Raw genomic sequence first — 13,059 nt, forward strand, 5'->3', positions numbered from 1 at the left:
AAAGCAGCACCTATCTTCGTATTAATCAGAAACCAAAAGTTTAAGCACAAGTCAGTAAAATCATGTCCTGTAAAAGAACTGATGAGGAGGATCTGACAGGCACAGCATTGGCCTTCAGCCATCTCCTATTACTCTTTGTAACACCTAACAAAAGTCTTCGATGATATAAAACCTTTTTCTGTTTTTAAAATTTACAAAAAACTTTAAATTCCTCCTCTGTTTTCAAGAAGAGGCAACATGTGCATGATATCAGATGAAAATTAAAAGAAATACAAGCAAAGTAAACATTCACAAAATGCAGATTCAGAATTATTGCACGTACTAATTTTCCTTCTAATACTTTATCTGCTACCATCAAAATACCCCTCCAGACCTACCAGGCAGTTTCCAATGGGCTGTGCTTTTCATTTTGTACACACTTAGCCAGTGACTTGTAGGACTTATCACCAATAATTACACTCAGCAGTGAGTGAGAGTAATAGCCAAGTTAGTACCCTAAAAGACAGAAAGGTTGAGGCTAAAGGAAGGGGAAAGAAAAAGCCTGAACTGAAAAGCAGATTTTCTTGCCTTGCCCAGGCTGTAGCTAAATGCACAGAGAATGGAAATAAGTCTCCCAGGAATATGTCAAACCAAGCAACATAAATGCAGCCTGAGTGCACAAGGAGTCAGTGGCAGCGCTGCTAACCTCGCAGTCACAAGTCAGAAATGATGCCCCAGAAAACCAGGAGATGTTAAAGCTCAATAAATGTAAAAGTTAATTTTACTTGTTTGTGAGGTTTGTATTTGAAATTCATGTCTATAAGCTTTTTTCTATCCCTACTGAAGCCTGAAAACTTTTAGCAATAGTGAAGCTTTTCATATGACTCCAGGAGCCGGAGAGTTCAGAGGAAGCATCAAACACAGGGAGCTTGAATTAGCAAACTGGACACATCTGGGGGGCAAAACCAGACAGGACATGAACACCATGCCACCTGCAGAGCTAGCACAAGGGACCTCAGTGGGACCAACAGCCAGCCCGGAGCCAGCCGCACCAAGCCACGCTTCCAGCGTGCAGCCACGGGGCAGCCGAGGTGCCTCCGTCCTGGCCACCTGCACGCTTCTGCTTCCGAAACCTCCGCAAGTTTCTGCTGGGTAAACTCAGGCCAACAAGTACATTCTCCTTGAAGGGGGGCATTTCTGAACAGACATGCCCCATCTGTAGCTTCACCTGTGCTCAATTGTGTGTCAGTTGCCTTACCAACAACACCAGCACCACAAGAACAGAAACAAACCTTGTGCAATACAATCTGCAGAGCAGCCAGAACATTATGTTTAACAGCCTTGGTTTTTCTGCCTTTGGTTTAAAAACAAAAACGCCTTTTTTTTTTTTTTTCTTAGCTGCATATCAGTCCCCTCATTTCCTCTGACCACGTTGCTGGAACCAGCACTGTTTGTTACAGTTCCTTCCCTGAAGGCAGCCGGGCAGCAAAAGCAGCTTGCTTCAGAAAGCTAGCCACGTTGGCCACCAGACTTTGCAGAGATCTGTTGGACATTTAAAAATGAGGAGTCACTGGGACAAACTTTTTTCTATGCTGATGCAGCATCATTGATTCTACAGGGGTCATAGCAATGCAGTGAGTAAAGTTTTCCTCTGAGCTACAAAATCACACAGCGATTATTGGCCTGTGGGCCTCTTCAAGCCTCTTCAAACAGCTGACCTTGTTTTCACTGAGAGAGGAATTCCCTTTCTTGCGATTCCCTTTCTTTCCATGAAGGGGTTCAGGGATCTCTACGTGCAGCTCTTCCAACGTGTCAGTAGAAGTGTGAAGAAGAGAGACCATTTGGAAAAGCAGAAGACACGAATGTGGACTTGCAGACCTCCCCTCAACATAAATGTTATTCTGATTTTTAATGAGTTTATTAACAATTTACTGAAGAAGAAGAGAAAAGGAAAGGCATGCACTCCATCCAAGGATTGTGGCCATGCTGTTGGCGCTTGCTGTGTGGCAGCAACTACACCACAAACTGGCCGTGACCCACAGGTGGAAGTGGGCAAAGGGACTGGGGAGCTTCTCCCAGCCAGGGCTTTGCTCCTGTCCCCAGACCTGCCTCTAGGAACAGCTTTTCTCCTGAGGCCATCAAGGCTCAGGTGCCCCAGGAGGTTGTGCAGCCCCCATCTCTGCAGGCTTTCATGGCCCGCCTGCATGAAGCCCTACTCTGACCTTCCTCTCTGCTCCAGTAGAGTCGGGCTCTCACGAGGTCCTTCCTACCTGAATTGTCCTCTGAGCCTGTAGTATAACAGTAATTACCCTAACTGAGAACAAACCATCATCCTCCAGCACAACAAAGCATAAACAAACCCAAACACAAGCAAATACAGAGAGAAAATCGAAGCTCTCATATTAAAACACCTTTGCCACTGAAGAGCCCCCTTTTAGGTGGCATTGTGCAGAGAGAACTGATTCCCTCTGTCTCTGCTCCCTCACAGTTTTCCTCTCTGCAGCCCTGAGAGCAGCCTCTATCGTATTTTAAGTCTCCACCATGGGCAATGCAGTGGGGATTGAGGGTTTCTCTCATCAAGGCTGGATGGCAGCTCCCTGCAGCCTCCCATTGCAGTGCCCTGGCATGGAAAAGCCTGGAGCATTTCATGATATCCAGGTCAGCCTTCCCCACCACCTGATCCATCAGGTATACCAGCAGGTCTCTCGGTAGCTCCTTTAGCAATAGACAAATAGCTAATTAGCTATGAAGAATATATCAAAATTTATTTTCTACTTCGGGAGCCAGTGTAAATGGCTCACTGGCCAGTAGTTATAACACAATAACCAGCAATAATATAATACAATAACCAGCATTCTTCTAAGCAGGGAATTACATACGTAATTGCGTAACCACAAGCATAAATACCTACCAGGCTGAAAATAAGCTTCGCTTTCAATTAGTCGGTTTTTAAAAGTAGGTCTTAAAAAAAAAAAAAAAAAGGCTTATGATATGTTTCTTCTTTGGCCTTTTTAGTACACAAGAGCTCAAATTTAGGTTGTAAAACAACCGGCCTGACCTTTTCCCAGAGCTTTAAACCCTAGACAATTTCCATGGCACTTGGAGGTTGCTCAGTGCTTTTGAAAACTGGAACGCTCCTTGAAAATGTTAGGAACCTAACCTCCAGGTTCCAGTCCTGGCAATCCTGGACTAAAAGGTATCAGAAAATGGTAGTTTTCCTTAGTTAAATATGGACAATTATAGGCAAACCTTACTGAAGTTAGCTACATAGTCAGAAATTTGAAATGCTTTGTGTCAGTAATATTTCAATGACCTGGATGGGCGAGAAGCACCAGCTATCAGAAAGTTTTAAAAAACACAGATCGTCTGTTTTTCTCTCTCTCCAAATGGAATTCTGAAATATCATCAGTTTGAGAGTTCAGATGAGAAGATATTTTTATCCATTTAAGAAAAAAACAAATCCATTTCCCATGCATTAGATTTATGTGAAACTCTAATATTAGGGGATATGTCCATTCTGCTCGCTGATAGAAATTGTACCCTGACAAACCCAGGGATGGGATTGGAAGTGGGCTGAGCACCTCATCTCATAAGATGGTCTGGCTCCTCAGAGCTCTTCCTGCAGTTAAGATATAATTCGTGCTCCCCTCAGGCACCAAAGGCAATGTACCAGTGCAATAATCCTCCGAGTATCCCAACATTTACAAATAATTGTAAAGACCTGCTAATATGGTTTAGTTCAGCAGCTCTTCAGAGTGCTGAGTGCTGACTGAAATGACAACTAAGAGGGTATTAAACAGCCTTAAGGATGTCTTGCAGGAGGTTTGTGAAGCAGTTATTCTAAAGAACAAGCACTGAGAAGCATGTTGAACATTTAATAATTGTGGCATCTCCAGCTCCGTGCTTTGTGGAGCTTACAGAAGGCAATGTTTCGGGTTTTTGCAAAATTCCCTAACCAATGGTACAGGACGTGAGACACTGAAGTTATGGAGTAGTCACAAATGTGCTGTTTGTTCACTTAGATGTAAGTTATGTGATTTTAAATTGATATTTAAATGGCAGTGAAATTGGTGCGTATATATCCATACAAAGTGACTTTTTGTATTTTCTCAACCACTTGTTAATGCCTTCTGAACACTTCTACAGATACAACCTGGACAGAAGAGCTCTTCTGAAGGAAGGTATTAATACCAGAGAAATATGTTACACTTCCACACTGTTTATCACTATTCTTCCCATCCTCCCCAGATGACACATTCTCCCTTGTAGCCACAAAATTAGCTGAGCTAACACTTATGAGATGAAACAAGACAAGGCACGGGGAAAATTCAGACCCTTAAATGTTCTTAATGATAGGGAAGAGAAAGAGCAAGGCAAAATCTTGTAAGCGTTAATCAGAATGTACTTTCCAACACACTGAGCAAGCAGCAGGTCTTGGGCTCCAAACAACTTGTCTGGTCCTAGCTACTGCAGTCACATACAGAGCAGGTGGCAGTGACCTTCGTTAGCAGCTTTTATGGATGCTTAAAGGGGTTAAAGAGCCCTATAGGACAAATTAAGGAGTCTTAATTGGTAGAAGTTATTAGAATAGCAATTATTATAAGGAAAATCCATTTTCACAAATTGAGTGACAAGTGACAGAGAAGACAGAAGTGTTGAGATTTGCAGTATGGCAGGAAACCAGGAAAAGAAAATCCAGCTATATTGATTCATACTCACTCTGTGTTAATTCCACTGAAATTAATGACAGGAACTGATTGAGTGAATAAAATGTTTGGTGTCGATTGAGACAACGTTTTGTCTCTTCTCCCTCCTGTCAGGGGCAGGTTGTTCTGTGCCTCCTGATGCTCCAGCAGAGCTCTGCATTTCCACCTCTCCCACCACAGTGAGCTGCACAGCTGGAAGAAGTTATTTGGCATCAGTTCATGCCAGTGAAATACTCATGAGGCACTAACCATTCCAGAGCTGGTGTCCACAGCTGCACCGTGAAGGCCTGAAAGTCCCTGCCAAGCCTCAGGAGGTATTCAAGATCAAGCCCCAGATCCTCTGTGGATCTGTGACCTGCTAAGACAATGCTCCCAAGATGTCTCAGCACTGAAGGAAATTTAAAGTTTCCTGTCATTTTACTTTTGAAGTTGAATAGGAGAAGTTAGAGCAATAAATAATTATTAAATTTCTGTTCTGCTATGGATTTTTTTCAGCTTATTGCTGGGTCTGCCTCTCCCTCAACTCCCCCATCCCTGCAACTGTGATACCATTAACTCCATCCTTCACATGAGCATGGCAAGAGTAAATCCATTAAAACTGTGAAACATTCAAACCACAATAAGGGGACATTTAAGTTCCAGAGAGAGAGATGGCAAGCTCCTACATGGCTTAAAAGAAACCAGAAAAAGCCACAGTTTTCAGGTTCTTTTCTAATTATGACTGAGCATACGCTCACCCTCCATAAAAATGTCACTTTGTACCATTGCATTAAATTTATCAGACTTTTTCATATAGTACATATTTCTGAGGAAAATGCATGCCTGTGACAACAAATGAGAGTCAATGAAAAGAGAGTCACCCACATTTTACTCTTCTGGAAGTGGAAAAGCTAAGCACATAAATCAAAGTGACCCTAAAGCAGTGACCAGCATGCCCTGAGCAGATCAACAGTGGTTTCATTGACCTCCAGACTCATACAGGGTCATATTTTCACACAGATGAACTGGTCTTGAACTGCTTTGCCATTGCATTGTGCACAAAGAAACCCCAGCTGAAATGTGTCTCTGCTTTCTGTTAGGGTAGCCTGGATTGCTTCCCAAAATGAAAAATCAAACCCATATTCCATTTAAAAGAGTGTTTCTCTGTTCTGCCATTTTTTCTGGATCCCTTTACTCTAGTCATGATTTTCAAAAATAGTTTTACATGAATTTCCAACCGATATTTATTTCAAAAACAAACAAACAAAACCCTTAGAACTCGTTAATAAGGCTTATTCTTTGTCTCTGAAGATTTTTCCAGAGCACTTTTTCATGCTTGTGAGTGTAGTAAGTGCATAAGCTCTGGGCAGAGCATTTGCAACCTGTAGGCTTTCCTTCTAATGGACACACACTTCTTGTCCCTTACATTACAGCAGTATTTCACAAATGTTAACGTGATTAACCCTGCAGTTTTCCTGCTTAGTGGGAGAGAGCACTGTGGCACTGACTATGCACAAGAGGTTCAGCCCTCTTGCTGAAGGGATATCACAACACTTACATCCAGTAGGGTTTTCTAAATATACTTGTATAATGTTCAACCAGTGCGTAAGCCTTGTGTGTCTCTCAGCATCAGATGGCATCCAAGCCTCTAGCTGGCTCTTGACACAGGGATGAATTTTGTCAAACACAGAGCATGCCATGGCCACGCAGAACATCTGTGGCACAGGCAGGAGCTGAATCCAAAACAGCTAACTCCCAGTTTAATGCTTTAATCGCAAACTCGGCCTCATCATTATCCTGGAGCATCTCTCCCCTCACTTTTGGGAATGCTCCCAGGGCAAGATGGAGAAGCAGAATGAGGAGGCAGGATCAGACAGAAACGGGCTTCTGTGCAGGTTAGGTCACCTCCCAGAGAGGTGGGTTCCAGTCCCTACCCTAAGGGTTTTCCAGGGATTTTGTAAAATAACTATTTAATACAAACAAGATGGCAGCCTTGGGGGGGACTTCTGTGGCAGAACTGTAAAAATAGAGGCAAAAATTGTCCTTCACAGGCCCGCATTTTGTTTCTAATTTTGGTGCCACCGCTCATATTAATGACAAATGCACGATGTTTTTGTTGCCTTCTTTTTTGCAATGGAAGTGATTTTCCTCTGTCAAAATCAATCATCATATCAGTTTTAATCAGATAAAGCTTTTGGCTTCTCCTATCTAAATTGCCCTTCCCACAGTGCATTACACTGCCTAAGACAAGCATCAGTACTCCATCACAAAATAAATGTGTTGATATTTGATAGCTCATTTGAACACGATGGTATTTACATCTTAGTTGGTTAGATTTTCATTTAACACGAGTTATGGGTTCACATTGAAAATAAAAACAATACTTCTCTGTTCCTCTTGCCATTCATGTCTACTTTTATTTCAGCCTAAAATAACACATCGCTGGAGGGTATTTTCTTAACACTGCCAAGCCTGAATGCAAGCCCTGTGGAAAATGTTTGTGTTGGGCTTGCCATGGTCCGGGCTAATAACAACGTGATGATGTATAGGTGAATTCCTGCTCCTCAAGTCCTCTGTGACATACGGATTAGGCCTGCCCTTATCTTCTAAGACATCTGGATGAGTGTCTGGGTTTTAATTTCACAATGAAATCACTGGGGACTAGAGTTATGTTATGTGCTTATGAACAAAGTGGAATATCCCTGGTAAGGGCAAGAGTGGATTACCTTAGATAACTCTACTTAAACCAGGGAACATTTGAGAATGTTGAAGAAAGGAAAGAGGTTCCACCAATAAAAACAAACACAGGCCTAAATTTGTGTTCTGTGTACTAAACATTTTAAAGCTCCTGGAGGTTGAAATATGACCACATGTAAATGGACTGATAAAGCTAAGGCGACTCTTGAAAGACCAGATCAGGATTCCCAGAACAACTACCAGCACTAAATCCTAATGGGATGCATAAATCATTTGGAGACAGATTTATTCAGAAGATGCCACTTTAAAGTCAAAATACTCTGCTTTAATCACCAGAAATAGTATGTGCATGCTAACATTTGCAGAAAATGCTCTAGGGCAACATGAAATTAGTATCCTAAAATTCCTAAATATATGCTTTTCCTAAAATGAAGATTTTTATCTATTTAAGCCCATAAAACTGTCAGAAAAAAAAAGACCTGTGAGAGCATAAAAGGGTCAGTCCTGCCTACTACAGCACAGCCATGGACAACATTAAAAACATCAAAGTTCCTATGACGTTCACGGTTGGGGTCTGAGTGCTGCAGAGCTGAATAATCAGCTTGCCAACTCCAAATCCTGCAATTCAGGACTATTGCAGCTTCGCAGCTTTGCTGTAGCCCTGAGACTATTCCCTTTTTGCAGCCCCTGTAGAAATTTCTCCCATACTCCCAATCCATAGTCAGGCTATAATCCCAAGAATCGGATCCTGCCTTGCTGACTAAAGTGAGCAGCTGTAAGTATGTTGATGTCTGTTTAGGTCTGACCTGGAAGGCAGCATGCGTTCGGCAGCCTGGAGATGAGCTCTTCCATTGCCATGATTTAGCAACACGTTGGAGAAACAGGAAGAAATCAGACAAAGCCTGAAGGGTCCACACTCATGTTCCACTACTGGCTGCAAAGGGTTCCCGTTTCTGTGTGTGTCTAAGTTGCAGAAGTGCTGAACAGCAGCAACCTGGAAAAAAATGAAGACACAAGTAATGGCATTGGGCAGAATTGAGCAGAACTACCAAAATCCCATTTTTATTTAGCATATTAACTGCATGTCTTCTAATCTGTTTATTAAGTTAAAATCAAACCAAACATATTGCAAGCTTTTAGTAAACCACAGAGATTAACGTATACTTAGGAAGGTCTCAGTTAATACACTGTTTTGCTTCATAAATATGCAACCAGCTACTCCATTTTAAATAAGTAACAATATAACCCACAGAAGTGATTCTTTTCCCCTTGAAGGATCAATATGAAATACAGTAGGCAAGATCCTGGCTTCACTGAAACACATGGAAGAAATTGTATTGATTTTGGTGAGGTCAGGATTCCACCCAATAATTTTTCATTACCACCATCAAATGAAATGTATTCCTCCTCCTTACACATATATATTCTATTTACAGCTTCTCTTCCCAGATAGGAAAATATTTTAAAAATTAAGTGCCTGTACTGTTCCCATATAGACAAGTTGTTCTACTTAGGCTAATCCAGTCATGAAAAGAGCTAAATGAGGTGTCGAGCTTTCTTTTTGATCCTCGGTTTAACAAGAGTTTTAATCAGTAATAGATCTAACATAGATGTGATGCTTTGTGAGTAATGCAAGTATACCAGTTTTCTTTTCTGAGCACTTCACCTGTTTACTTTGCTTAACAAGAAATCAAAACACAGATCCTGTCTTTATTGTTTGTATGCTACATACAAAGGGGGACAAAGCTCCACAAAACCCAGCTTGCTCTAAACTTGTGTAACTGCAGACTACTGACAGCAACAATTCAAGGGAAAAATGCTAACTTTACCCTCAGTGCTGTACCAGGGACACTGGTCCTGGAAAAACCGAGGTAGGATACAAGGGATCAGTATATGCCTTTCCCACGAGATATTCTTAATGGCTCTTTCTTAACACAGTACAATATCTACTATCCCACCGAAGAGGCTTGGGCCAACCTGCATATCTGGAAGGCTGCTGGGGTCCTTCAGTAGGTGAAGTTACATATCAATGATCCACTTGAAAGGCACTAGAGATGGCTGAGGCATATTTGTCTTTTCATTTTGTACATGGAGGATACAGCTCTGGATAAGACCAACAACAGCCTCTGAGGTTTGCAGTTAACCTCACATTAATTTTTGCCACCATCAGGTGCCTCCTGCACCTCCTCCAGCCTTAGTACTGCACGGTGGAAGGGGATGCCCTCAGCATCTCTGTACAGCCCAACCTAACACTGGTAAAATGCCGAGTAATCTTTCCAGTTATGCCATTAGGGCAAACAGCTGGGTGGCAGCTGTGTCTCCGAACCACACATTCATCACCGGGAGCTGTTGCCAAATGGAAACTGAGTCAGAGCCCTAAAATCAGATGAGAGGTTTTAGTGTGTGGACAGCAGCCAGGTCAAGGTTAGTTAGTGCCTAAAGACTCCGGGCTTAACTTCACACCTTCTAGAAGACAGTGGGTTGGTGAGAAGGAGTTTCCTCCTCTTTGACAAGCTAACAGGTGTGCCTGGGGATGAAGGCAGAGCTCCAGCTTGCCAGAGGAAAGCCGGAATGCCTCCAAAAGGAGGCAGGCTGGTGTCTCCCGGCTCCAACAACTGTTGGTAGGCCACGTCAATGCGTTTGGCAGCGTTCAAACGAAGGCCCCGGCGCTGAGAACAACAGCGGTTCCCACCCACGGAACAGATTCAGCCTCAGCCTTCCCCCGCGAGCGTGTGTGGGCCCACCTGAGCAGCACAGCCCTCCTGCGGGTCGGCGGCCACCCGGCCTGTCCGGTCCTGTCAGCGCACGCACACCTGGAAGGGCCCATCTTGCAGGCAGTTACTCAGGCACATGGGTTGCACATAAGTAATGAGCTGCTAGCATCCCAGCATGTTAGACAATATGCTGACAATGTCATAACATTATTTCATCCTTCTGAAAAGATAAGACCCAGCCTGTTCGAACCCGCTCAGGTCATTATCTTGTTACCACAAGATCCCCTGTCACTAACCAGTTAGAGTATGTGAAGCTATAATTTGCACTAAAATGAATTATGTATTGTTTACAGTTTACCATTAAATTAAGAGGAACAAAAATAAGCACCTAGAATGCCTCTTTCAAAGTCTTCCAGATAAGTGTAAATGTACACAGAAACCCAAGCCTTGATGCAATGCTGTTACGAGGAAGCTGGATCTGGGTTGGCTAATTTTCACGCTAACTTACTTAAAAGCAAAAAGGAAAACAGTGAAGATCTTTATATAGGCCATCAAAAAGCCTGGCTGCAAGTGGTTCCAATTTGCTTTAGTAATTAAATCGAAAGGAGTTTAAGGGTTTTTCACCCAGGTCATTTACTACTTTGGAATTTTACTGCTTGCCTTGCAAAGAAAACAAACGGGAATGAGTCACTAGTGAGTATAAAGAGTGGATGAACACTGCTAAACAAACTAAACAGTGAGCTCAAGTGGATATAGAAAACACCAGTCAGAATTCTAAATATGGATCTGAGAATAGTGTAAAAGGATTAGACGTCTTTGTCACATGAAGAGCAAGCCTGCATGCCAGCATGCCTTTCCAGTGCAAGCAGCAACTGATCAAAGTAACATCTACCAGTTTGTAAATATGCTAATCTTCATGTTTACACAAAAGTGTCAGCACTTGCTTTACATCACAAAGAGTCTCATACAGTTGAAGATTAATTACTTCCAACACTGAGATTGTGTGTAAATACTGGTTTCACCAGAACCCTACCTTTTGCTGTATTTGCACAGCTCAGCAGAGGTGTAGGTTGCTAAGACAGATAATTCAGGGACGCTTACAAAGCGTCAACTATCTCCAGCCCCGTACAGATAGACAGACTTTTGACAAGTATTTTTGGTGATTATGTGGAGCAGGGATTAGGCAGGTTTAGGCTCCACGCTGTAAGTGCTGTATGGAAACACTTTTGCCTTTTTGTATGAATTCTAGTTCTGAATAGCAGTATTTCCCCTAAACCTGATTTGCACCTTCAGCTTTTACACTTATGGTAAAAATAAATAAATAAATAAAATTAAAAGCTACTTTTTTCACTCTCTGGGTTAATATCACTTTCCTGCATTATCTAAAACTACACCATGGACACATTTACTAATAGAGAATTTCAAGAACCTTCAACTGTGCTATAAAACAGGCAGAATAATTACAACACACACTGAGGTGGTGAGATCAGTACCTGATGTTCCCTATTCTGCATTGTTGCAACAGGGAATGCCAGGAAGAAGACGAAGCCAATGCAAGGCTGGATTTTCAAGGCTCTAGTACTTCAGGCATGGCATGTAATACCTCTTTAGCAGATAATCTGAATTTTTGTTTCCTCTGCTGTGTGCACCTCCCCTGCACCCCCCCTCCCCCCCCCCCCCCAAAAAAAAGTAGTGGCAGTTCTACTACTTCAGGAACCCCAGTGATAATTTAAAAAAATGGCACTGCTTTCAAGTGGGAATTCTCAATTCTCTTCACCTCTCCCTCTCTGCTAGGGCTCAGCACAACGACTGCCACAAGAATATCACCACTTGCCAATAAATACTATCACATTTGTTTCCTATTCCAAGCTAAAAGAAAAAAAAAAAAGTGGGATGTTGGCAAACACTAGCATTACAAGATTGCCAGAGTAAACAAGAGTGAATGGATGAGGATAATTTGGGGATTTAAAGAAAAGAGAATCAAAGGCAATGTTTAGAAAGGGAGAGAAAAATGGCTTCCATGTGAAACACCAAACTGGAGCAGAAATACTTCTATATTAAATGCCCAACTCTGTGTTTCGCAGCATGTGCTGACCAAGCCAGCAGAGCTCACATTTTCCCGCTTACAGTGCATGCAAGAAGATGGCCTTGGCACCGGGAGGTGCTCCCAAAACTCAGGGGCCAGCAGCAGCCTGGCGAGGCAGAGGAGGCAACACAAGGGCTGCTCTGTCCCTTGTCCCCGGCCCCACGAGGGCAGCTCCAAGCCAGCAGACCCCAGCCCGGGTGGGCAGGAGGGCTGCAGGCAGCAACTCACGGCAGCAGCGACATTTGGAGACCGAGGCCAGTGTGGTTAAATCAACATGCTCCATCTCATGTTTGCATAGGGCAACATGATCATCAGATTAATTACTAATTACAGTGGATTGCTCTTAAGTAGGTTCACAGCAATAATAGTAATAAAAAGACTAAACGGAGCGTTATTAGCATAGTTAATTATATGACCATTGGCGAGATTATTGATGGAGATACACAATGCTGTTAAACAAGAAAGATATGTTTGACATTGCTTAAGAGAGGTTTCATTATTGCTTCATATCTTTTTGGATTTTTCTAATCATTTCATCTGTGTTCCCAAAGTGCAAAAAAAAACAGTAATTATCTCTGTTTGATCTTTGACTAACAATTGTTTATGAATCTAATGGAACAATAGTGTTTCTAACATGTAAGTAAACCCAGTAATCTTTATCAGCATACAAACTTCAGTCACACTGGACCAAGTTATGGGAATCTGTCATGTGATGAAAGCAGACAATAGTAATTTATTGGTTTAGTCATAATCCTTTCAGTATTCCAGATTGCTGTTGCAAATTTGTTAAAATCTGCTACCATTCACTAAGCAACAGTACAGCACCTGCAGCAATAACATGGGTGGGGAATGTAAAGGAGCACCCATACGCATGTGTGACAGCACTTGGACAAGACCA

The 13,059-nt window shown here is 42.4% G+C and overlaps 1 long non-coding RNA gene across 1 annotated transcript in view; it reads right to left on the minus strand.

Moving 5' to 3' along the window:
• LOC118246318 (uncharacterized) overlaps positions 1-13,059 on the minus strand; it is a 111,987-nt gene that overhangs the window by 20,372 nt on the left and 78,556 nt on the right. Inside the window, exon 7 of the long non-coding RNA XR_004778138.2 lies at positions 8,168-8,355. This is a non-coding gene — a long non-coding RNA (uncharacterized LOC118246318). The remainder of the gene's footprint in view (positions 1-8,167; positions 8,356-13,059) is intronic.

This window comes from Cygnus atratus, chromosome 12, assembly GCF_013377495.2.
Source record: "Cygnus atratus isolate AKBS03 ecotype Queensland, Australia chromosome 12, CAtr_DNAZoo_HiC_assembly, whole genome shotgun sequence".
NCBI classification, from domain to species: Eukaryota; Metazoa; Chordata; class Aves; order Anseriformes; family Anatidae; genus Cygnus; species Cygnus atratus.